Source organism: Leptinotarsa decemlineata, unplaced genomic scaffold (genome assembly GCF_025532065.1).
Source record: "Leptinotarsa decemlineata unplaced genomic scaffold, Ldec_3_MD MMD2_tig00000090_RagTag_RagTag, whole genome shotgun sequence".
Lineage (NCBI taxonomy): Eukaryota > Metazoa > Arthropoda > Insecta > Coleoptera > Chrysomelidae > Leptinotarsa > Leptinotarsa decemlineata.
Genome location: NW_027412541.1, coordinates 1,701,920 through 1,728,274, shown reverse-complemented (window position 1 = coordinate 1,728,274; position 26,355 = coordinate 1,701,920). Strand labels below are relative to the sequence as shown.

The 26,355-nt window shown below is 35.8% G+C and overlaps 1 long non-coding RNA gene across 1 annotated transcript; it reads right to left on the bottom strand.

Moving 5' to 3' along the window:
• Nucleotides 1-2,946: 2,946 nt before the first annotated feature.
• On the bottom strand, nucleotides 2,947-26,355 carry LOC141481177 (uncharacterized). Its single transcript, XR_012464789.1, has 2 exons — nucleotides 25,479-26,355; nucleotides 2,947-3,572 (listed from the first exon to the last, which is right to left on the bottom strand). It is a non-coding gene; the product is annotated as an uncharacterized lncRNA (long non-coding RNA).

Below are 26,355 nucleotides of genomic sequence, written 5' to 3'. Positions count from 1 at the left end.
AAAATTGTTAAAAACAAATGTATTGCTTATGAGATATTTGAAATTATTTCAGGGGGATTTCTTCAGTGATGAATATTGTGATTTTTATAGATGAAATCGTTTCCTGAAAAAATGTTCATTGCTTAAAAACGCATTTATTGATTAACAATTTTTTTTCTACTAAATATAAATATTAAGGAACGGTTTTCTCTCAAAAAACCTTTTTTTCAATTTATATTTTCTTCATTCATTTAATAAACAATTTGTTTTGAACAAATTAATTGAATTAATTTTTACGATATATTTTCTTTAAATACTACCAAAAAAACAAAAACAATCATTTGTCACTTTTTGTGTAAAAAGAGAAAAATAATAAACAATTTGTAAAAAATAGAAAAAAATTCGAGGGATCGTCTTTGAATTTTAGATTTTTTGCCTTTACTCAAGTCGTTCACCTCCTCCCAGAACTTTTTTGCGTTGGTACCATCTTTTATTATGATATTGTTATAGTAATCAAACTTTATCTTTTGTATCAAAGAGTTGAATTCATTTTTGTATTGTTTATAATCATTTTGTGGAGATCAAATCGTGGGTTGTAGTTTTTGAAATTTGTATATTTTCTTCTAGTGCTTTTGGATATCGAAGCTTCACCTATCAAATTCGATAGAGATAGCAGAGTGAATGGAAGCCCAGGATGTTTTCTCAAGAAGAGATTTTAGATTTTGATTTCATTATTATGGGGTCAATATAAATTTTCATGTTGCCCTGAACCTCGCTGATATTATTGATTGTTCAGTTGTTGCCAAACTCATTTAGCGTATTTACATATTCAAAGATGGTATCGTCTTGTTTCAATGAATCAAGATTTATGTCTCCTTTGAAGATAGTGAAGTTTACAGTATTGCTCTCATTTTTTTCCAGGTAATTTTGCAAAAAAAAAAATCAAAATATATGGGTTCAGTCGATGGTGACCTGTACAATGCTGTGACAACTATATGTTGTTACATTACATTATAATCTCGCAGATTATACGGATAGCTCCATATTATCGTTTTCAGTATGGTTTATACCCCTTCAATAGGTTCTTTCTGATGGAATTGAAATGAAATAAGATGTATTATTGATATATTTCATTTCATAATCTATATCATAATCGATATTTACAGTGGAAATGTGTTTTTTTAAATTATTTATTTTGAAAAGGGGAAACAATACTTTTTATGACTGGGAATGGAATGGGAAATTACGGGATGTATTCACATTACGTTGAGGTCGATTTCTTCTTCCTTTGTAATTTCATCTCTGTGACTGGGTCTTCATCTTGGGAAAACACTGGCTAAGGTTTTCAGCGATCTGAAAGGTCTGGGTGGCGACGGTGGCGTACAAAATTATTAGTACAATAATGAGTGTGTAATGTGTAGTCAAATACGTATTTGGTTACATAAGGACAATTTATCAAATCGTCAGGAGTTTTTGAGTAATAGTTCAATTTATGCTTGGCGATGTAACTTGATCTGTTGAAGTACTTGTTGATAAAATTTGAACAGACACAACAAAATACCATAAAAAATTTAATGATATAATGTAAATAAAGACTTCAGAAATATTCAACTCCAAAATATCCAATCGTGAAATTCAGTAATGAAATCTATAACGAGCAACAATGAATGATTTTATAAGAACTATCGGAATCTGAAAATGTCATCTACATATTTTCTATTACACAAGTCACTCTTTAAAATGTCCTATTTCATCATCTGAAACTGCAATATCGTCTTTACTTTGACGAATCGATTATAATGGCCTGCCAATTGATTATGAAAATTCATTCACATAACTTGATTTGAAAAGTTCGAACTTTTTATACTTGGCATAAATACCTGGTTCCTCTCTCTCTCTGCGTGTGCAGTGCCGTTTTTTAATGGATCACTCAGTGGAATTCCGTAACTGGACTCTCTCAGCAATGGAAGATATGGTAGGCAATCCTTTTTTTCTAAATTTTGTATCTTCTCTCAAGATAGGTTGTACGAATTTCTGATTATTTTGAATAACAGTTTGTTTCCTGATTGTTTTATGACTTTTTGAATTGATTTTGTTGAATTTTTCTGGAGTATTAACGAAATCAATCTTCGTTGTTGACAAAACAATCAAAAATCCTCACTTTCCTTGGTTACTAACCATTAGTTTCAACAGGTTCAAATTTCGAAATTTAATATTTACATTCCAATTTCATATACGTTCCCGAAACTGCTTGACAATAAAACAAATTTCTTGGAAATTTTATTGAGTTTTTTGTTGTACTGTAGAATATCATGGAAATCTTTGGATTTTTTATTTAAATTGTTCCACGTCTTCACTTGGTGCTTGTCTGTTTGGTTCAAATTTTGCAATTTTGAAAATGAGTTACCGAGGATCTAAAGGGACTTGCAACTTCAAGTATAGCTCAGAACTGTAATATATTTCATACTGTGTAGATAATATTGAACGTATAAAATCGAACAAAGTTTGGAAAGCGTATCGAAACAAAATTCTGCTAGTTGTAACTTGATTCCTGTTCTTTAAGGAACATTGCATATAATTCAATACCAATCATGGCACTAGAAAGTGTAGTAGTTGATCAGATAAGAGTTTGCCATAACAGCCTACATGAGGACTAGAAATGTATGAAACATCGATCGGCAACAACTATCGTTTCTAAACGATTTTCTAAAAGACATCTAAGCGTGGTGCCAGTGTAGGAATATAATTATTTTCAAAAATTTGATGATAACAATTACCATACCATTCATCAATGAAAAACTTATTCCATGAAATACACCTTACGATTTTATCTTCTCGAACTTAATATTCAAAATATATGTCAGGTGTTTGACATTGTTTCGTGGTGTATTTCATCATTTCGGCCTTCCATTGTCTAATATAATATAAATTGATTGGAAATCCCTGAAAAAAAGAAAATTAAAAAGATTAACCGGAAATAAAAATTTTATTGAACAAAAAACTGAAATTACAAAAAAATAAAATACAAGCAACAACCAAAAAAATTAAAAATTGAAGTATTAATAAAAGCTGAGAATTAAAAAAAAATATCATTAACAAAAAATGAAAAATAAAAATTGAAAGATTCCAAACCAAGTTACGTCACGACGTTTCCATTGTTAGTATCCACAATCGTCTTCGGGTGATAACTGGACTTATTCCTCCGAAATCTGACTATTTATAGGTCATTCGAGTGCTTCCACCTATCCCCTCTTCCCTCTCTCCGCTTCATTGGTTTTAGCGGCAGATGACCGTTTGGCGGGAGTTGGTCGTTTTTAAGGCGTTCCCCAGTGTTCTCCTTTGTGGATGATTTCACCTTGAGCCCACCTGATGTTATGTTGATGAGTCCAAACATGCTCTGCTATTCCAGATTTGCTAGTTTCTCCTCGCTGTGTGTGTTTCTTGTGCTCACCAATGCGAACTTTCAATGGCCTCTTAGTTTCACCTATGGTTCTCCGCACTCGTAGGGTATCCGGTAAAAGCAATTCTCAGAATCGCAGTCCGCGTTTGGTAGCCTGGTTTTTGTGAGGCTGCTACGGATAGTGTTCCCAGATCTGAAACAGGTCGTGATGTTATAGTCGGACCCAATCCTTCTTATCCTTTCCGATAATCCTCAGAAATCCTTCAGAGAGGAAAATACACGAAGATCGTACTACTGCTTCAATTGAAAGGAAGTTGTACCAGACTTTGGAAAAACACCAAGTCTATTTTTTTTTAAAAAAAAGATCATCGCTAACACCGCACAACAGTAAGCCCCCTCACTGGTATGGACTACTCAAAATTCAAAAAAAGGTGTTCCGCTCAGACCGATCATTAGCTCCAGAGATTCAGCCCCTCAGAACTTTTCCAGATTTTTACTATCAATAATTAAACAAGTGCAAGGTAAAACATCATCCCGCCCTGAATCTGGTTGAGATACGTAGACGACACCTTCATGATATGAAACCATGAGAATGCAGAACTAGACACTTTCCTGAAGCACATCAATAACGTAAGTGCTTCCATCACTTTCACAATGGAGAAGGAAGTCCACAACGAGTTGCCTTTCTTAGACGTATTGGTGAAGAGGACCGACACTTAATGAGAAACATCTGTATATCGAAAACCCACTCACCCAGTACAGTATCTGATCCAGAAATCCAACCACCATCAATCAACTAAGAGAGGAATCATTAAGACCCTACTAGACCGTGCTTTCGGGCTCTGTGATACAAAGGAAGGTCTCGAAAAGGAACTAGGCATTATCAAACATGATCTTTAACGGAATGGTTACTCCAGAGTAATGGTAGAACAGGCTTTAGCTAGAAAACAGCAAGAGCTCCACAAAGAAAAGCCGCCACAACCAGTACTTGTACTCGTACCCTACATCAGAGGATCATCGGAAAGGATGAGAAGGATTGGGTCCAAGTATAACATCAAGACTTGCTTCGGATCTAGGAACACTATCCGTAGCAGCCTCACGAAAACCAGGCCACCAAACGCGGACTGCGATTCCAAGAATTACATTTACCGGATACCCTGCGAGTGCGGAGAATCATACATCGGTGAAACTAAGAGGCCATTGAAAGTTCGCATTGCTGAGCACAAGAAACACACACACCGAGGAGAAACCAGCAAATCCGAAATAGCAGGACATTTTTGGACTCATCAACATAACATCAAGTGGGCTTTAGCTAGAAAACAGCAAGAGCTTCACAAGGAAGACAAGCCGCCACAACCAGTACTTGTACTTGTAGCCTTCATTAGAGGATTATCGGAAAGTACGAGAAGAATTGGGTCCAAGCTGAAATCATCCACAAAGAGAAACAATGGTTTAGGAGAAAATTCAAAAAAGCCGCGTGTATGTTGTCCAAGAACGCATTGAGTCAAGCTAACGTAGAGATACGTAACATATGGAAACCTCTAATCAAGCTAAAAACGACCAACTCCCCGAAGCGGAGAGAGGAAAGATGGGATAGGTGAAAGCACTCGAATGACCTATAAATAGTCACATCTCGAAGGAATAAGTCCAGTTATCACCTGAAGACGATTGTGGATACTAACAATCGAAACGTCGTGACGTAACTTTGTTTGGAATCTTTGAATTATAATTTTTCATTTTTTGTTAATGATATTTTTTATTTTTTTTTATTCTCAGCTTTATTAGTATTTCAATTTTTAATTTTTTTGGTTGCTGCTTGTTTGCTATTTCTTTGTAATTTCAGTTTTTTGTTTAATGAAATTGTCATTTTCGGTTAATCTTTTTAATTTTTTTTTTCAGGGATTACAAATCAATTCATATTATATTTGATAATGGAAGTCCGAACTGATGAAATATATATCACAAGTTTCTCTATCACAGTAGCTTTTTCGTAGTCTATGATATACTGCAAGTCAATTCTATTATACACTTTGATTTTTATATACCCTACGTGATGACCAGTGAGAGATACCTACTTAGGTACTTCTTCGATCACAATTACCTGTAGCATCTCTCAACTTTTATACCTAAGATAAATACTCAAATTATGATTACCTGTGACTTAGAGCATATTATATCAATTCTACATCAATCATTTAATGTCGTTTTCTGAAAAAAAAAGTTCAGTAATGGTGATATATTTACATCCAATTGGTCATTTAGTGAAATGTTTGAGTTTTTAAGTTCAATAATTCTCATTGCTTCACAACTCCTGATGCTTCACTACTACTTTCCAGTTCAATGTGTTTTTTTGGTTCTCTTATAACTTCAATTTCATTCAAGGAATGCAAGGAAACAATAAACTGACTTTTATAGCGCTTATGCAAAGTTCGCTTGAAGTTTTTACAAGTTATGACTTGTACTGATACTTGAAACTCCATTATCATTTAAAGTAATTCTTTGTCTCCCTAAATTTATCTGAATTTCAAATTTTCGTATGTGGTGCAACAAAAGTTCAACAATTTTTGTTTGCTAACAGCATAAACAAATTTGAACCGCAACCTTTAGGTGGGCTAAATGAATTGGATTATTCTGCTTACATATACTCCTATCACCTAATAAAGGGTTACAACTAAATAGTTCAATATCATTCATGAAAAAGTGATGCTGCTTGCTAAAATCGGTCACAAAAAATGATTCTTGAAGGAGAATAAAACCTAAAGTATTATTTGCTAAAGGTATGGAAAAAATAAACATTTTGAATACATCATAAGGTAATAAGATCTGTTTGTAGAAATACATTTTATTTATTTATCTATTCATCATAGTCACATTTTTCAATAAGTGGTATGTAAAGAAAAAAATAATTTCTTGTCAATAAAAACTATAGTGATTGTAATTAAAATGAAAAATATATGCAAATATTTTATTAGTTCGGACTTCCATTGTCTAATATGATATACAATGATTTGAAATCCCTGAAAAAATCAATGAAATTAAAAAGGTTAGCTGGAAAATTACAATTATATCAAGCAAAAAAAACTGAAATTACATTGAAATAAAATACGAGCAACAATTGAAAATAAACCAATTAACAATAAATAAAAACTAAAAATTACAAGATTCCAAGCCAAGTTACTTCACGATGTTTCGATTGTTAGTAATAGATAGTGACCTGAAGTCAGTCGAATATTTTCCTGAATAACCATGTGATAAAAAACATATCATGACATACGCAAAAGAAGTAAATTAGTCATAAAATCAAGTTCGTGGGAATAACATTGCGATATCAAATAATGATTCCAAATCATTTCAACCAATACCTAAAATATTAATTTATCATGTGATGACCTTATTGAAGTGTTTTGAAAATATGAAAGCGATTGTCCAGTACTGTACGGGGGCTATTACACACAATTAAAATGTAAATAAAAAAAGCGTCTGATAAACATGAAAACTGTTGAAATTGGTTTATGTGTACTATCCTGTTTAGACTAGGCAGTAGTCTAATGTCCCACGAAGTTTGTTGAAGCCAAAAGTTGAACCATCCACTCCAACTAAAGGAGATATTCTAGTTCATTTAAGATCGACTCAAAATAGACAGGGTGAAGTTATTTCAGAAAAATTGCAAAATCTCACCTCGTGCGAGGTCGAATACAGGTCCTAACAGTAAGAAACAAAATATGGTAACCAGACATAGTGCCTAATAACTCAGGAACATTCAAATTCGTGAATAATCCACTCTGAATATAATTTCACTAATAAATTTGCTTTTTCAGTCGGATCACACAAATCACAACTAGAGTCGTTCCTTAAGGTGCGTATTCACCAAAAATGTGAGCACGAGCGAACAAGAGTGAACGAGCATTCTGCATCAATAATCGTCTGGTGAGTATGGGCTAGCGAGCGGGCGAACGTATGCTTGTTTCCGTTCAGGAAAGATCGAGAAGAAGGCGGTACATCAAAGAAAATACTTGTTCGCGGTCGTTTAGTGTGAATCCCATGGGATCCCGTTAGTGGGAATCCCGTTTAGTGTGAATCCCATGGGATCCCGTTAGTGGGAATCCCGTTCACACTAAACGATCGCGAACAAGTATTTTCTTTGATGTACCGCCTTCTTCTCGATCTTTTTGAACGCGAACAAGCATACGTTCGCTCGCTCGCTGGCCCGTACTCACCAGACGATTATTGATACAGAATGCTCGTTCACTCTTGTTCGCTCGTGCTCGCTTTTTTGGTGAATACGCACCTTTACACGAACAGAAAAGGAAAGCTAACATGGCAACCTCGAGTATTTCGATTTTGCCATTAATTAAAAGTCAAACAAACAACTCACCATAGAATGGGGGTATCTTTTTTTTTTCAATTAGTTTTTTTTTATAGACTGCACGAACACTAACCTTGATTATTGACGGAGACGGTTCATTTATTCGTCTAGTGACATTTTTTCACTCAAATAGTATGGCTCTTTTATTGAATAGACTACACGAACACTAATCTCTAACTTTAAAGAGACGGTTCATTAATTCGTCTCGTAGCATGTTCTTTTTCTCAATAAGTATGATTCTTCTAATTGAATAGACTACATGAACACTAATCTCTAAATTAATAGAGGCGGTTCATTTAATCAAATAGTATGGCTCTTTTTATCGAATAGACTGCACGAACGGTAATCTCTAAATTAATAGAGATGATTAATTGATTCGTATAATGAGTTTGTCAATTTGAATTTTGTTGATTATAGGGATGGGTAAGAGGCAAAGGAAGGATAGGATGTATATAAAATCTAAGGTTATGAAGGGTTGCTTCTTAGAGTGAAAAGTTTACCACATAAATATTTGTGAAGTGAATAATTTTCATTGAACCATGTGAAAAAGTAGAACAATTTTATGTTTGTTTCAATGTTGTAACAGCAGAAACATCGCTTTCCAAATTATTGGAAACACTTTATTGATTTGTCAAATGATCCTTTCTTTATTAGAATAGGTGACTGTTGATTCATTCGAAATCGTTGCAAAACTGTGTGAAAACAGATGATTTTTCATTCGAACCATGAAAACGGCTGATTTTGTGATCGTTTGTAATTTAATTCATCAATTCTTGATTTCTCGAAACCATATGTTATGGAGGTATTGTCGGACTGAATCTGACGTTTTGGCATGCTGGTTCGTACTTTTTGGTGATATCAACGGTAATGACCTTGTGTTCTTTGAAACGTCTTATCTGTTTGCTTGAAATTTCGATGGCGGGTCCAGGGTTTAGAATAGTTTCTTTTATTGAGTCGAAATTTATCAACTGTGAGACATCGTATTTTAGGCATATGTCCTTTACTCTGCAAACAACTTCAAAATATTCTTCCCTAGTGCTCCAGAGCCTGAAACTGCACAAGTCTTCATGTGGTTGAGATAGACCCCTAAAATGGCAAACTTTTTTCACTAAAAAGCAACCCGTCAGTAGTAGATTACAGCCGGTTCTGGGCCTCCCGCCACCACTATGATGTAATAATTGCTTTTTTTGTTGTTGTTTAGTAACATCAAGGCGATGTGACCTTGAAGGGTCTGGTGCATGGATCATTCAGTTTTTTTTTTCATATGAGATTTTGTGTGTGTGTGTGACATAGTAACGTAATTACATTTGATTGGTGTGTGTGAGAATGCACGGTACAGAGTTTCATCATGTGCTTGTCTATGTACAAACATACGTCTGCATACTTCGAAGATTCTTCAAGTAATAAATGTTCCATCGGTGTGAGCCCACCAAGTTGGTAGTGGTGTGACGTCACAGCAACAACCGTTCAACGGTAAGAGAGCAAGATGTTCACTCCACGACGTGTGGCTGAGTAATGCGTATTCATCGGTGTGCCCTCACCTCTCTCGATGCAGTGAAGGCTGTGACGTAACGCATCCCTCTAGCCTCGCTATCGATGGTGACACGCAGGCGGCCGAGGACTGTGCTAACGTCTGTCCTCTCCGAGAGCGCAACGACCACTGCCTGTTCGTATTGACATCTGTTATCGCATCCAGTTGGGAGGTGGGCTTGGCGTATGTAGCTGAGAGGTGGGGTTGGCTATGACGTCTTGACGGGCCCGATCAGACTGTATTTTAAAAGCAGACGAGTGTTGGTTACGTCAGTTTACATCAAGTGAGTTAGTTAGAACGTATCATATAAAATGTATTCCTGTGACTGGTAAATCTTTCACTCGTAGTGATAATCTTCGTCGGCATCATCTCCAGAGTTGCCAAGGAGGGCTTTCAGTGAAACGGATGAGAGTGGACAATGCAACACCTATGTATACTTGCTATTGTTGTAACGTGACAATTCCTATGACGCAAGTGAACTGTCACCGAAGAACCATGTCTGAAGGTGTTCAACTTATAACGAATGCATTCAATTGCCGCATTGCCGCATGGAGAATGTAGATAACAGAATTGATGTTAGACTCGTTACACATTGGGAAATATAAAAAAAAAATATAGGTGCCAGCACTCTCATATCCAGACCAAATTTCAAAAATTGTTCAATTTTCACAGAAAATTTCGTTGCAATTCTATTAGGTAAAGTTAAATTCCATTATGATAAACCATTATATTTGGGATTTTCTATATTAAAATTATCTAAAACAGTCATGTACGACTTTTTCTATGGATGCATCAAACAACACTTTGGTGAAAATGTCTCTTACTGTACACAGATACCAACTCACTTATTTTGAAAGTAAATACAGAAAATTTTTATGAATTTATGAAAGATAACATAAGTCGATTTGATACATCCAATTACAGTATAGTTAACCAATTCAATATTCCAGTAACAAGTTCAATCTTGGGTAACTTCAAAGATGAATTTCCGAATGATCCAATCATGAGCTTTTATGGTACAGGTGCAAAAGCGTATTATGTGAAACCTGTTGATGGTGAATTCAAGAAAGCTAAAGGGGTGAAACGATCGGTTATAAAGAATGAATTCACATGTGAAGATTACCAAAAAATCGTGGAACATGGTGGTATGATATTCAGAAAGATGAATTTATTTAGAAGTGTGTTGCATGATATGTATACTGGGGTATACTAGGTTAGGACAGGACTGGACATTATTACAAATGTTAGAATGAAAGAATGCAAACCAACAGATGACGTATTAATTGAATGAACATAGTGAATGCATTCTGCGCGCAAAGCGCGCGTTTTTCCGGGGTCAAAGGCCCCGCCCACCGCTCCGAAGCCCCGCCCGCCGCCCCGCCCACCACTCCACCGTCAACTCACAACACTTGCGCATGCATGCCCCCACCCCCATTGCGCATGCGCGCTCCCGCCACATTTCCACTACTCGCGCATTCATGCCTATACCCCGAGGAGAGCACTCCTCAACATTCAGTACGACGACTCAAGTCAACAATAGCAGTCCAGTCCACTCCAGCTCAGTCCAGTGCAGTGAAGAAGCAGAATTTTGAGTAAGTTAATAGTGTTTTTTTATATCAACTAACTTTGTATTATTTTACATTTTCAGAATGGCATCCAACACACAGGAAATCAATAATGCTGTGGCATAGATCATGCCGGTGGTCAAGGAGAAGGCAGCAACTTCGGGCGGTAGGGGGCGCTCTCTCAACCCTGAGTTATTCCAGGCGGACAGGGTTGTGAAAAAGGTCATTCGACAACCTAAAGCTAGGGCGATGGTCAAGGAGAAGGCAGCATCTTCGAGCGGTAAGGCTGATCTCTCAGCCCTGACTTATTCGAGGAGGAGGACAGGGTTGTCAAGAAGGTCTGTCGACAACCTGCAGCTTGGCCTGATCCTATTGAAAAGTACAGAGTTGCTTGCAATAGGACTACTCCTTATGCAGGTAGTTGGACGACCGCTCGTAAGAGCTTGAGACCCTGCACGCCGTCTTCAGCAGTAGTGGAAAAACCGAGGGCGCCTTCTTTGGAGTAGCCCGTCGTATTCACCTCGTTGACGGTGCCACTTTCGCCGTTGCCAGCAACACCGGCGAATCCTGAAGTGTTGGTGCCGCAAGTGCCAGTGCGACAGCCTATCGGAGAGGATAGTGAAAGGTTGGAAACTTTCCTACAGAGGTGTAGGGAAGCAGAACAAGCTTCCCGATCTAGCGAGGCCGCGTTGGTTACCGTGAACCGGCAAATGGCTGAAATGGTCAACCGACGGAGGGCCGAAATAGAGATCGGAAATAGATCTCTACAGGAAAGGTGTGAAGCAGAGACCTCTTCGATAGAGCGGTACAAGAAATTAGTGACAATTATGGACACTTTTTTCGTAGATTAAGCGTAAATATAAGATTAGTTTCAGGTTAGTTAGGAATATTTAATTATGATAGTAGTTTATATTTGTAATTGTGGGAAACAAAAAAATAAAAAAAGAAGTGAAATAAAGGGTGTACATTGTTTTGGTTTGGTACACATTGATCAATGCGATGGTTGGAGCATTTTTCTTATCATTTTCTTTTTTTATTTCAATTCCAAGCTCTTCTAGACAAATGCCCCACATCAATTTTTGTGTTCTCTATTCACTTGTAAATAATCTCTTGAGTAGAAAATAAAAAAAGACATGTTTCACAATGAAATCAATGAGTATAATTCATATTGTATTTTATCCATTCAATTATCTCTTTCATTGAATATTTTCATTTTGCAATTCATTCCCACTTAATCCCCACTCCTCCCCCACTCCCTTTCAAATGTATTAAAGTAGGCATTATCTGTTGGAATATTCAGTTGATCAGCCACCTCCAACATGGGACCTGACTCAACTAGCGAACCATACAGCCTCCAGGAACATCAGACGGCTTACTATGCGTCGATCCAGCAGCGTTTCGTTCATTCAACGACGGCACCTCATAGGATGGAGCATGATAATGACATACCATCGGATTATCGATTGCAGGTGCAATTTGTTACCTGTCAGTGACGAAGCGGACCTATCAGACAGCAAATATCCGGATCCTAACGATTGGCGGGGTTCTGAATGGGATTCTGATAATGATGACCTACTGCCCAGAGATAGTGATGACGATGACGCTGACGATGAGTCCGAGGAATTCGAGGATAGACCTCCACCATCCCCAATCCTCATCGAAGATAATCCTTTACCATCCCCCATCCTGATTGATGATGAAGTCCTCAATTCAGATGACGATATGTAATCGTTTCCTCGTTTCTTCCACCCTTTCCTTTTCTTTCCTTCCACGGAGTACACACTTTTTGGTTGGTGTACACAAGTCACTGCGAGGCTGGGGCAGTGTCTTCCTCCCTTTCCCTTATTAGTTTTTTTCATAATAATCACTCAGAGTTTCTCATAATAATCACTCAGAGTTTCATGAAAATCGTCATTCTTGTTGCTTTCGAATTTCAAACACTGAATTGTTCTACATTTACACTTCACTCCCTCTATTTTAATTTTTCCAATATAAATATAGCACCAATCCCAGTTCTACATCATTCTTCCACAATGTCGAATACAGGACCCATCCAGGTACATGAAATAGATTCAACGTCCGATCATTTCAGTAAAACCTTCGCTCAAATTCTGCAACGCATCTATGATCTTCCTGATGATTTCCCAGCACGTATAGAAGAAGGTATGCAAGAGGAAGCAGATGCAGAGTTAGAGATGGGTGTTGACCACTTAAACGATCTAGATGATTATACGGACGATGTCATTAGTATATCATCTGATTCAGATGATTATGAGGACGACATCATAAGTATATCATCTGATTTAGATGATTCAGTTGACGACACCATCATTGTTCCTGATGATGATGATTAGTCCATACCATTGCATGGATTAATAAAAAAACAGCCCTTTTCAGGGCTACAATTGAAGACTGAAACAAAACAGCTCTTTTCAGAGCTATCATTATACTTTCAAACAGAAACAGGTTCATACCATTGTTAACATTAGGCTAACATCATAGTCTCAAACAAAATGCATGTAAAAGTACCATCATCCCACTCTGTGGTACTCATCATTATATGCATATATATTTAATGATTGAAAAATTGGCAACTTTAAATATCAGTTAGAGTAGTACTCATCATATGCCCAGATATTCAATGACTAGCAAATTCCCAACTTTGACTTTTCAGTCAAAGTGGTAATTTGTCATATAATGCACAGATATTCAAAGACTATTAAATTTCCAACTCAGACTTTTTATTAGTCAAAGTAGTCATTTGTCACACAATCTGTGAATACTACTACAACTCCTGTTTGTGTGAATAATGTAGCCCTGAAAAGGGCTGTTGTTTTTTTTTGACCAATAGGTCCTCGGTTATTCTGTCACAGGTTTGACATTATTGCATATTATGCATGCTGACACTCTCATGAAATTTGTGAGCGGTATTTGTGGGTCAGTATTGCTTACCCACAAATACCGCTGACCCAGCTGCATCATAGATACTGTATCATGGATGTTTACATGTTGATACCAGCCGCCGTTATTGTTCCGTATCGAGTAAAATCGAAAACAACACCAACATAACTTTTTGATGTTGCCATCAATTGTTCGGATCTGCACATGCGCGTCCATCACGTAATATAAATCCATGGGATCTTCTTACGTGCCGGTGATGTTGAGCATTCGGAGACCGATTCTCAAAGCACCATCACCTTCAGATGAATCAGCTACAACCCCTTCATCATCGCCTTCACCATCCACGACCATCTCATCGACCATGTCATCATTTTCATCGCTCTCGTTAGCCTCGTTTTAATTAGCCTCATTTTCAACTTCGTTGACTCCAAGGTCAATCTCCTCTTCATCGACTCCAACACCTTCTTCAACTATCACTTTCTCTAGCGGAATGTTGTCATCCTCATTATCTGACTCGTCTATCCAATTATTTGCATCAATAGCAGATATTCTGTTTAATGCAGCAACTATTTTGTGAGTATTCATTTTGACGTTTTCCCACAGTTGCAGAGTGAATGAATAAACTTCAGGATTGCAAGTCGACTTATATAATTGTATAGATAGAGGTGGTAATACGACTCCCACTAATCACTTGACTCGTTTTGAGTGAAAAAGAAGGAGAAGTTATCCCACTATACATTCACATGATGTTAATTTGTATAAATAGAGAATGTCGGTATAGGAGAGAGCAGTCAGAGTTTCTATAAGTCATCTCCTAATATTTCTAATCGAATTAGTAAAATGCCGTTTCCTAAAGAGTGGAATGAAAAACCAAAAGTGTGCGTCTACCCAATGATGATAGCAGGGGCTATTGTGTGCTACTTTTGCCAAATAAGTAGACCTAAGGAAACAATTAAGCCATGTACTGGTATGTGTCACGGATTCAACTATCGCCTCCATCTCATTCACCGAAGCGAACAAAATTAGATTATCGTCAACAACAGTTACAGTGCCTGAAGTGTTCCGAACCTATAATATTGAATAATATAGGTATTTGTAGAAATATTTGTGGTACCTGTGTTGCCGATCCAGCTCCGCTGCAACGTTGTTTGCGTTGTGATACATATTCTATGAATTGTTGGAATCCTGTATGCACTACATGTAGAAGTACTTGGGATCTATGTGAGAAGGTTGATCAACTCTACCCCAATAGGAGAATTCATTTTCTTCAATGTTGGTGTCTGACACATGAACAACAAATATTGAGGAGGGGAGTAAAAGAACGTTCCACATTAACAGAGACATATTAACATTTTTTTGATTTTTATTATCGTTATTGTCCTCTATTATTAATAAATATATATATTTTGAATTTATTTGTAATATTTTCTCACATTTCAAAATGCATGCAACACAAAGTGTTCCTCTTAAACGACAAAGATTGTCACATGCGTGAATAGTTTTGTGAAAGGGCGCATGTGCCAGTTGATGAAAGAGCGCATGCGCTAGTTCATTTTCTTCTATAAAAGGTGAGGTATCAGTAACATCATCACCTATCAGTAACATCATCACATAACATTCCTCAGGCCTAAATAATAATCATCATGAGCTATATGCCGCTATTGATTGCTGAAGATGGTTCACTACTTGTTGATATCGATCACACTGATTTTGAAAATATTCCGGTATTACATTTATCGAGTCATGATTCCATAAATGATTTTGATATTAACAACTTCGTTAACTTTGCAGATGTGCCGGAACCAAATGAGCAAATTGTTATTGAAAATCCAATCGTTTCGCAATCATCACTACTCAAACACCCTTCAACTACCTTTCCTCTTGGTGTTGATGAGAAAACTAGAACAATCAAGAGGAAGCTTACTAATGCATCTTCATCGATTGTCACTGACTTCAAAAACCCACAACGAAAAGTGACAGATCGAAGAGAAAGCCAGAAGGTGCACCTAAAGAAATGAAGGGTGATTTGAAAGCTGAATCGCTATCTTCTTTCAGTCCACTACATTGGGTTTGGAGAAATGATAAAGGAAGCAAAATGCCGCCTTGTAAAGGCACAGATGGCTATTGCTGAACTTGAAAACAGTGAGCGAGCTATTATTGTTAATAAACTCTTCAAGCATTAGATGCCAAGATTGCATTAACGAAGGTTGAATTGACTAAAATATGTAAAGATGCAGATGAACTTCGTTCAGAAATTGTTAAAGATAATTAATTCAATCAACTTTCGAAAATGCAAGCTCAGGCAGAGCTTGAGAAGTCGACTCAACTTTATGAGACGGCATTATCAGTGAGAGATAATTGACGAAAAGAGTTGGAGAGTGCATTTCAAAGTGACGGCGATCAGTTTTGGGAATGATAATGTGTTTTCAATATCGTGAGTTGAAAAATATGAGCGGTAATGGAGTATACAGTTAATTTAGTTTGGTATACAAAGAACGTTGGGAATGGCTGGGGCAACGTATACCGCTGCAATATTTTTCAATTCACATACTTATAATTGAAATGAAAACAATAATGAAGTTTAACATTACTTTATTCATAGATACAATAGTAGATACATTCAAACAATATTTGATTCATCAATCCAAGAATTTTGTTCACTAGGAAGGCCTAACCATTTTACATATACTTTATTTTTTCTTCTCTCCAACACCTTCTCAATCAGATATACGTCAGGACTCTCGGTTCGTAATAACTCTTCTTCGTAAAAACATCCTCTAATTGGTTGTTCATTCATATCTTCAAAATTATAGGGCGTTGGGGTTGTTTTATTAATTTTAACAATCTTGAAGAGCTCCGTGGTAAAGTTCGCAGTGTGAGACTTTTCAAAAATATTTTTGTACTTGCTTATACGTACAATATCATTCAAATGGAATTTGGGTTTGCTTTGTTTTCCTCCATTTCCATTGATACCTTTGAATTTCAATTTTGATGTTGAATCAACTTTGATGGGTGCCATACCTATTGTACGATTAACTTTATTGTAATATGTACTAGTTATAGTTGGAAGAATATCAAGCCATTTGTGGTGACCTCTCATCAAAAATTCCTTGTAGTGCCATGCCTTTATTGTACCAATCACTCTTTCTGCTATAGCCGCCTTCTTTGTGCTAAATTTTGAATAATGATTGATATTATATACTCGCATGAGAGATGAGAAGCTTCTATTAAACAATTCTTTCCCTTGATCGCTCTGTATATGTTTAGGGGAAAATTTGGCTTCCTTTAGTTCATATTTCATTGCATTAGTTATTGTACTACCTGTTTTATCTTTAACTGCTACAGTCCACAGTTATTTTGAATAACAATCAATCACTACAAGTATATATCGATATCCTTCATTACTTTTTGCATAAGGTTGTAGTTCAGCTAGATCTATTTGCCATAGATCTGCAAAACCTTTGATGGTAGTTATTCTTCTACGAAAATTACGTCTTGCAGGTCTATGTAATTCATTAACAACTTGTCGTTTGATAACACTTACTTCATTAGTCATTCTATTTCAATATGATTAAAGAGAAAAAAAGTGATAATGTTACTGCATTGAATGATGATGTGACAGTGATCATTACTTGTGGATATATTAATATATTATACCTTATTCACGTAATTCTTCAATTATTGAAATTATTGAAGCTACCAATAGTCGTAGGCGAGCAACTAACTCTTTCGGTGAATTCCTGTACACATAATTCACTGGTTTAGAATTATATGTTTTCTCCATTTTCACTCGTTTAAGTGCTCGACCAATTTTACTTCTACTTCTTATTGTATATTGTCGTGAGTCTAATAGAGGTTTGATAACTTCACGTTTTTTTTTAGAATTTGTATTTTTAAAACCAATCTTCAGATGATATTGTATATATGGAGCATTCGTTATTTTCCATATTTTGGAATATACTTGACAAGTTTCTTCATTATCAACATCTTGCGGATTCTTCGAAAAGATAACATCATACAATTCTGGACTACCTGCGCATTCATATTTTTTCAATTTATTAGTATCCCAAAATGAAATGTTTCCATCTTTGAAATGTACCACTAGACTTCCCATTTTCAGCTTTTGTGTAATAGGATCCATACGTACACCAAATGTTCCATCATATGCTAGATTTCTAGATTTTACATTATTCAAATGTTTCGCCAAAACATCTAGAGTTGTTGTCTCTACTAGTTGACGTTTCAAATTAATTTCATTGTTTTCATTTTCAGAATCATTTTTTGTAACCATAATGCCGTTTTTAAATTATAGCTCAATTAGCTGATGAAGTGACCTCTACAATATTCAGTGATCGAATAGGTTTCAATAACAAGATCATGGATATATAAAACTATCGAATCTTCTGCGAGTTCTACCTTCATCTATTTTTCTGTCCTTATTAATGACTATAAATCCATATTGGTCCTCCCAGCATTCATCATACATCATATACTGCTTTTCACATATCACATCATCGAAAATGAAAACAGAATTAGGCTTAGTGTCGGAGGGTTCCACTATTTCTGCATTATTGCTGAATGTATGAAAACCTAGTCCTTTTATAGGTTCCAAAACATTTCGCAAGTACTGATATTTAGGTTGATTGAGTGATTTCAAATAGAGATACACATTTCTAAATCTCAATCCTTGTGGATGTGTTAATAGCGATATCATTGCATTCGTCTTTCCACAATTTGAAGGTCCTATAATGAGTCCTCGAACTGATGATGGAAGTAGTGGATCATGTCTGAATACCCTTTGTCCATTCAATCGACACCCAAATTTCTCATCTAGATTATCTACAGCAAACTTTTCGTTCTGTTTTACAATGCGCATTGTGCCGTGGTTGAAGACTATATAAATGTTATTAGCTTATTCATTTCAATGTGTACCATCAAACGATACGGACGTATTGAAAATGATTGTAAAATTAAAAGAGGTAGTGGTTTTGTTAATGATTTAATAAACAAACTTCCTTTCGAATTACATCTACCCGGAGGTTATCAATACCGTGGACCGGGTACAAAACTGAAACAACGTTTAGCTCGCAACGATCCTGGAATTAATAAATTAGATATTGAATGCAAAAAACACGATATTCAATATTCTAAGCATCCATCCGATCTTGCAGCAAGACATTTAGCCAACGAAGAACTTGAATACAGCGCTAGGGATAGGGTTAAATCGAAGGACACGAGTATTGGGGAAAGAGCAGGTGCATTACTTGTCACCAACATTGTGAAAGCGAAAAGACATATGGGCATGGGTTGTAGCACCAATAAGAAAAAAAGTAACAGGAAAGAAGAAAAGTAACACTGTGGCATTGCAGGCGGCACGTAAATATCTCAAAGCTGCCGGTAGAAAGAAGAAAATCGGCACACCACGCATAATTCCTGTTCCCATGATCGGTGGACCTTTGCCATTGATACCAATTTTTGCTGGACTATCTGCACTAGGAAGTTAAGCGGGAGCCGCTGCTGGTAAAACGAAGGCCTTGAATTCTGCAGCAGAGCGGCTTCAATGGAAGCCAATCGCCACAATAAAACCATAGAGAATGTAGCACTGGACAAAAGCGGAAGTGGAATGAATATACCTCAAACCGTACCGTAAAGGTTTAGGACTATATTTAAAACCATACAAAGCCACAAACAAAACAAAAAACTAATTGAACTCCGACCTCAGAGGCCTCTTACTGATCTCGATCTCAGTTGTCATACACAAAAAATGAAAATTCCACGTTTTCGTGGTGTTTTATGCGTGATAGATTACCCTCTTCAGGTTCGAAACAAAACGAGACAGCTATTGTTAATTTAGATGGAATAAGTGGACCAGGAACACATTTGGTGGCATATAAAAAATGTGGGAAAGAAGTCGCATATTTCGATAGTTTTGGAGATCTACCCACACCATTGGAATTGACTCGATTCTTTCGAAAATGTTCGAATGTAAAAATCAAATATAACTATGATCGTCAACAGAAATTTAATACAGTTCTCTGTGGTCACTTGTGCTTACAGTTTCTCTCTGAATAATATTTCATATAAAAATGGATACAACACCAAAACTGGATCGGGAGGCTATCAAGAGAATAGGGTTTTCACTTAAAATGTTTTCAAAATATGGTACCTTGGAAAAAATGGATGAAGTGATGCTTGCAAATATGCCTAAGGAAGTGATACTTGCATGTGTTGCACATGAAATTGCATATGTTTGGGAAAAGTCACCCAAACATCTACAAGATGACATCTATATAATGAAACATATATATTGTTATGAACACCACCCCGATGAAAATTTAGATTCTGATGTTAATGATGGTCCTATACTTCGAAAATCTATGTGTTGTATTTGTATTATAGAGGATGTGAATATTGGTATCAATAAAAATGATATTTATTAAAATACAACACCTTCCAAAAAGTGTAAATTGTCTCAAATGTGTTGTTGCTGTGTACAACAATAAATTGAAATGTGTTTCAAAATATTCATCAGTCATGTCACGAAAGTTCGAGCTACAAGCTATCGGGACAAGTGTCTTGAATGCGGATTTTTGCCACCAGTTGAATTGGATAGAAACAGCCGTTATGGATCAGAACTTTTGGGTTTCTATTGATGCAATACAATCAATAATATAACTGAAGCTGATAATTTAGTGAGTTTTAGAATCAGTAATGACAACTCATCGATAGCCCAAAAGTTTACAATTGAAATTCCATGTGCTGCTTATGAAATAGAAGAGATCCATGCCGTCATACAGAAACATATCATGTTCAGATTGTTTCATGATAAAAAACCAATCGATATCGTTGCAGATAATATTTTTTATCTACACGCCAATAATAATACATTCAAATGTGGAATGCGATCCAAATATGAAATTGATCTGACACATCCAAATTCTATAGCAGAAATGATGGGGTTCGCTCATAGAATATTTCCACCAAATCAGATACATGAATCCTCATTATCAATAAACATCACAACTGTGAGACTTATCCGATAAGTTTGCAATATAATATCTGGTTGATATATAAATGGTGAAGAATCCCACATTCTTTTCTCATTCGATATTGATGTTGAACTTGGATACAATCTCACTAAAGAACCACACAGTATTATATATATGCCTTTCAGTCCAGAAGGTCGTCAATTGATTCACAACATTACAGTGCGTATTTTGGATGAAAAAATAACATTATCGATTTTGGGAGTGAAGAAGAGATTTTCATTATTTTGGAATTGAAGAAAATCGAATAACTATTGTTATGGGTTTAATTTATGATAGACAAAATCGTATTGAACAATCCCAAACCAAAACGAGCTGCACTATCAAAAAGAAAAGTGTGCATAAAAAGAAGCTCATTCCACAAGTGTATGCTAAACAGTTAGCACATGACGCTCTGTCTGTTAGTGATCCTAAATTTTTTAAATCGATTGGATTGAAAGTGAGAAAATAACAATTGTGCTCGAAACAAACAGAGAAAAGTTGAATATATTCGATGAATCAGTGCTCGATCATTCTCTCATAAGTTTACATGAGCACACATATAATTATTGATATTGATATTGCAATCAATAATCAAAATGTTATACTAGATATTGCCGAGAGCTTCATTTACATAGAAGGTACATTCACCCCTAAAGATGTAGCAAAAACATGCTATCTCTCGAATAATGCAATTGTTTTTCTCTTTGATGAAATTCGTTACGAAATGGGTGGTGAGCAAGTGGCTGTTGTTAGAAAACCTGGCATAACATCTACAAAGAAAACCATGATATCATTTGTACAATCACATGCTAACACATTATTGACATCTGGCTGGGGACTTTCACAATTGAAACAAGATATCTTGGATACAAACAGTCTGTTTTTAGTGGAAAACTACCACTGAAATATTTGATGGGTTTTGCTGAAGATTACAACAGATTGATTATCGCTCGATCATTCAAAAACTCATATATAGGTGAGGTTGATGCTGATTTGGAAATAAATAAAATCGAATGGAAAATAAGACATATTGTACCAGATGATGAACACAAGCTCAAACTTTTGAGTAGAATAAAAAAAGCGGTCTGAATGCCAAAATCAAGTTGGCTTATCGTATGTGGGACCTCTATGAACTACCATCATTACGTGGGACTTCTTCAGACATATGGGCCATCAAAACAACTAACGCTCTGGAAACTCCTCGTTTTGTCATCATCGCATTCCAAAGTACTACCACATCTGAAGATAGAACACAGGATATTACAAAATTCACAACTGCTGATACTAATAGTATTCGAGTATACTTGAATTCTGAAGTTTATCCATATGAGCGTCGGAATTTGAATTTCGATATAAAACTTGATGCTCCTGCTTATTATGCTTTTGAGAGTTTCCAGCGAAGTTATTATGATAAAGATATGAGTGAACCTCTGATGGACATTGGACAATTTAGAGATAATCCACTATTCGTCATCGATTGTTCCCATCGACCGAATGCAACAAAATCATCAACTTTTGATATTGAGTTTGAGACGAGGAAGACCAAGTTTCCAGACAACACTGAAGTATATACATTAATTTTGCATGATACAGTTTTAGCATACAATGCATTGGATGGTTCAGTTCACAGCAGATATTGACACTCTTTAAATTATTGATACTATTTCATTTTTCCACTCTTTCATGTACTGTTTTATGATTTTTTTTCATTTGTAACTGATTTATATCAAGTATTGTAATTTTTCCTAATTCATATATATCATACTCATTGTTTTGTAATCATTTTCTGTTGAATATTATGGGCTTTAAATAAATAAAATACGAAAATAATACAAAGTTTTCTATTTGACATTATTTATGATCAACAGGAACATACAGACTATCTGAAATGACTTCTTTCTCACACGCAAAAATAATGATATTTTCGCAACCATCTTCAATTCCTTCTCGATTTTCATCATTCAATTCAAAGTGATGAATAATCCATTCTGGCAAGTATGGTTGGAGGATATACAGGAATCTTCTCAGATGCAGTTCAATCATAGCCTCACAAAGTTGCCACAATTCCAATTCATTATCCAAAAATTTGTTACAAACTTCTGCACCACTCCGATAGTTCTCAGCATCACGAACGATTTGTTTTTCATCATAGCATACACTCATATCATGAATGCTTGCATGTTCGGCTCCATCACCCAACACCTTCAATTTAGACGACAAATGTTGAACCGATGATTTGTGATCTACAACATCGATCCAATCTTGCACTTACTGCATCCACATCTTTGAATGGTGGAACTGAAATCGCATAAAAAAACAATAAGCAACCTCCAACTTGTTTCCATGATATAATACTCACATTCCCATTTCACTTGTAGTTACAAAGTGAGTATATTCAAACTAAGTTACTAATGTTTATATTTCCATATAATTATCATCTAATATATGAATATTATCAAAACAAAAAGAAATTCACTATAAGTACTATTATCATTCAATGATATTGAATTTGACTAGAGTTCGCGTTTTCATACCAGCAAAACTTTGTGGGCTCTGTCCTGAATACGTCATCGTATATTTACCACCCGATGAGTTGATACAAGTTATATCGTCATCACTGAATTGCAACGAAATACGTTTTGGTAGCCATTTTTTAAATAATTTATCATTGCTTCCATCTTCCAAAGTTAATAAAAGTGATTAACCAAATCGTGTAGAATAAGTTGACATATTTTTAATTATGTACACTTTATCAACTGGCAATGATGATAAGGCCTTTTGCTCCAGTATTTCAACCTCCTGTACAATAAAATTATTAATTTTATTCAAGTCTACTTTTGAAACGAACATGATGAAAATATGTATGAAAATATAAACAATTTCCAACAGCAAATACACTCACCGTCTTCCTTCTATTACGAACTGAATAACACTCTACCAATTGCTGACTGCTGCAGATATATTCGTCTACTGATTTCATAGTGTGACAGGCATTTCTTTTATACTAAACAGTGCGAATCACCCTCACCATGAAATCGTAAAAGGTTCACATTGCTAGTTGCTACCCACTAGAGTTGCTTGACGTCACAGCCAAGCCCACCTCCCAACTGGATGCGATGACAGTTGCCGGTACGAGGAAGCAGTGGTCACAGCCTTTTCTGCATCGAGAGAGGTGAGGGCACACCGATGAATACGCATTACTCATCCACACGTCGTGGAGTGAACATCTTGCTCTCTTACCGTTGAACGGTTGTTGCTGTGACGTCACACTACTACTAACTTGGTGGGCTCACACCGATGGAACATTCATTACTTGAAGGATCTTCGAAGTATTCAGACGTATTTTCGTAAATAGACAAGCACATGATGAAACCCCGTACCGTGCATTCTCACACACACACACACACACACACCAATCAAATGTAATTACGTCACTATGTCACACACACATACACACAAAATATCATATGAAAAAAATTCTGAACGATCCATGCACTAGACCCTTCAAGGTCACATCGCCTTAATGTTACTAAACAACAACAAAAAAAGCAATTAATACGTCATAGTGGTGGGGGGAGTCCCAGAACCGGCTGTAATCTACTACTCCCGTCATAACCTTAGATTTCAGAAACTTTCTATTCTTTCTATGCCCCTTACCCACTCCTATAATTAACAAAATTCTTTAAAGAATCATCTCTATTAATTTAAAGATTATTGTTGGTGTAGCCTATTCAATGTAAAGAGCCATACTATTTGATTAAAAAAATATCACTAGACGAATTAATGAACCATCTCTAATAATTCAGACGTTATTGTTCGTGCAGTGTATTGAAAAAGAGCCATACTAATTGAAAAAAAAAAGATACCGCCATTCTATGATAAGTTGTTTGTTTGAATTTTATTAATTTTCCTTGTAGTGTACAATTGTTTTGGCCTTCACGTTGGCGTATGCTGGTAACAATTTGAATTAACTAACAAAACATATCTACTTTTCATTTCTAAAATATCCTATGTATGTGAATTGTTTTTACCAACCTTGTATCTTTCAACACAATGTTTATGCATTACTGTGAACCCTGGTATATAATTTTTCGTTATTGCATATTTTCGACAACTTTTCCTGTTCAAAATAAGTTTTCGAAATTCTAGTTATTTCATTGTTACCAATTATTCTGAAAAAGGGGGTTGGTTGGGTAACATGATAATTTTTTTTTAAAAAACAACTGTATTCTTGCCAACGTTTCGAATTTAATTAAATTCTTCTTCGGGACTCGAAAAGTAGTCCCAATCAACCCCCTTTTTCAGAAAAATTATTGGATCACTCTCACATAATTCTCTGCCCGCCATCAGTCGCGTGATCAAAAGTTACGCGATAGGTCGCGTGTTAGATTCCATCTAACGTACCGTGATTGAATACTAATGATAAAAAAAAATAACATTCTGAGTGGAAATTAATAAGGAATGTTGCTTCAATACTCTAGAATGAGAAATATACAGTGCAAACTCTTTTAATTGGCAAACACCTAAAGAAAAAAATTTGACTAATTTTATAAGTACCAGTAATATTTTGAAATTTGATACTTTAGACCTAATTATCTTCTTCAATGTAACAATGAGAACAGGTGAATACAGTAACAGCCGTCTATTCATTGCATATTGATTTTGCACAAGTTGTAAATCGCCTTCTCGAGAACCTATTTTTGCGTACCTACTGCCTAAAAATGGCATCGTGTCCTCTCTTCCGGTCGAACTGATGCAATATGTCCACACCATTTCATTTGATTTCATCAAAATCGGGAACAAGGTAATCTCTTTCTTTGCTAAAAAAGGGTCCATCTTGTCAAGTTGTTTATTGGTGCAATTTGTTATATATTCAATAATTTTGTTTGGGAAATGAATTTTTTCAACAATCTATTATTGTTCGTGAATTTTTGCAACTTGCTTCACACCAGGAAGCTGAGTAACTAAATTTTTGCGGAGAGTTTTTCGTGAGTGTGGTTGCTTGTGGACCAACCATTTAATTCCGTCTTTTCCTGTGTATACTAAATCGCTTGATTCACTAAAACAGACCTGTAATAATTGTTGATCTGTATTTTCTTCTTGATTGCTCTGAATCGGTGTTGTGTAAACTGTGCTCAGAAGCTGCATCTTCATCGTTGGACTCTAAATCAGGATCATATGATACTCCTGCTTCTTCTTCTTCCAACATTTCATCCCACACAGTTTGCAGACGCTTTTGCTCTTTTTGGTACCACATTATACAATGCATAAATTCACGAAAAACATTTTATTTTTCACAATTCGATAAAATGATAACGAACGTAATTAGTCGCGAAGTTAGATTTTGTGTGACACAACATAAAATTTTCCACTATATAATCAGTTGCTTGTCAGTTATTAGCTAACATTTGAAGACTACCTTATATAAACACGATTCATTCAAAACTGGTCTTGTACTTCAAAACATTATATAAATAGGGTGGTCAGGTACATTCCTAAGAAGGCATACCTGAGCGTACAAAGTCATAAAATCACTACAGTGTACAGTGTGTGCTATAAAGTAAAATTGTTAGATAAAATCTAAT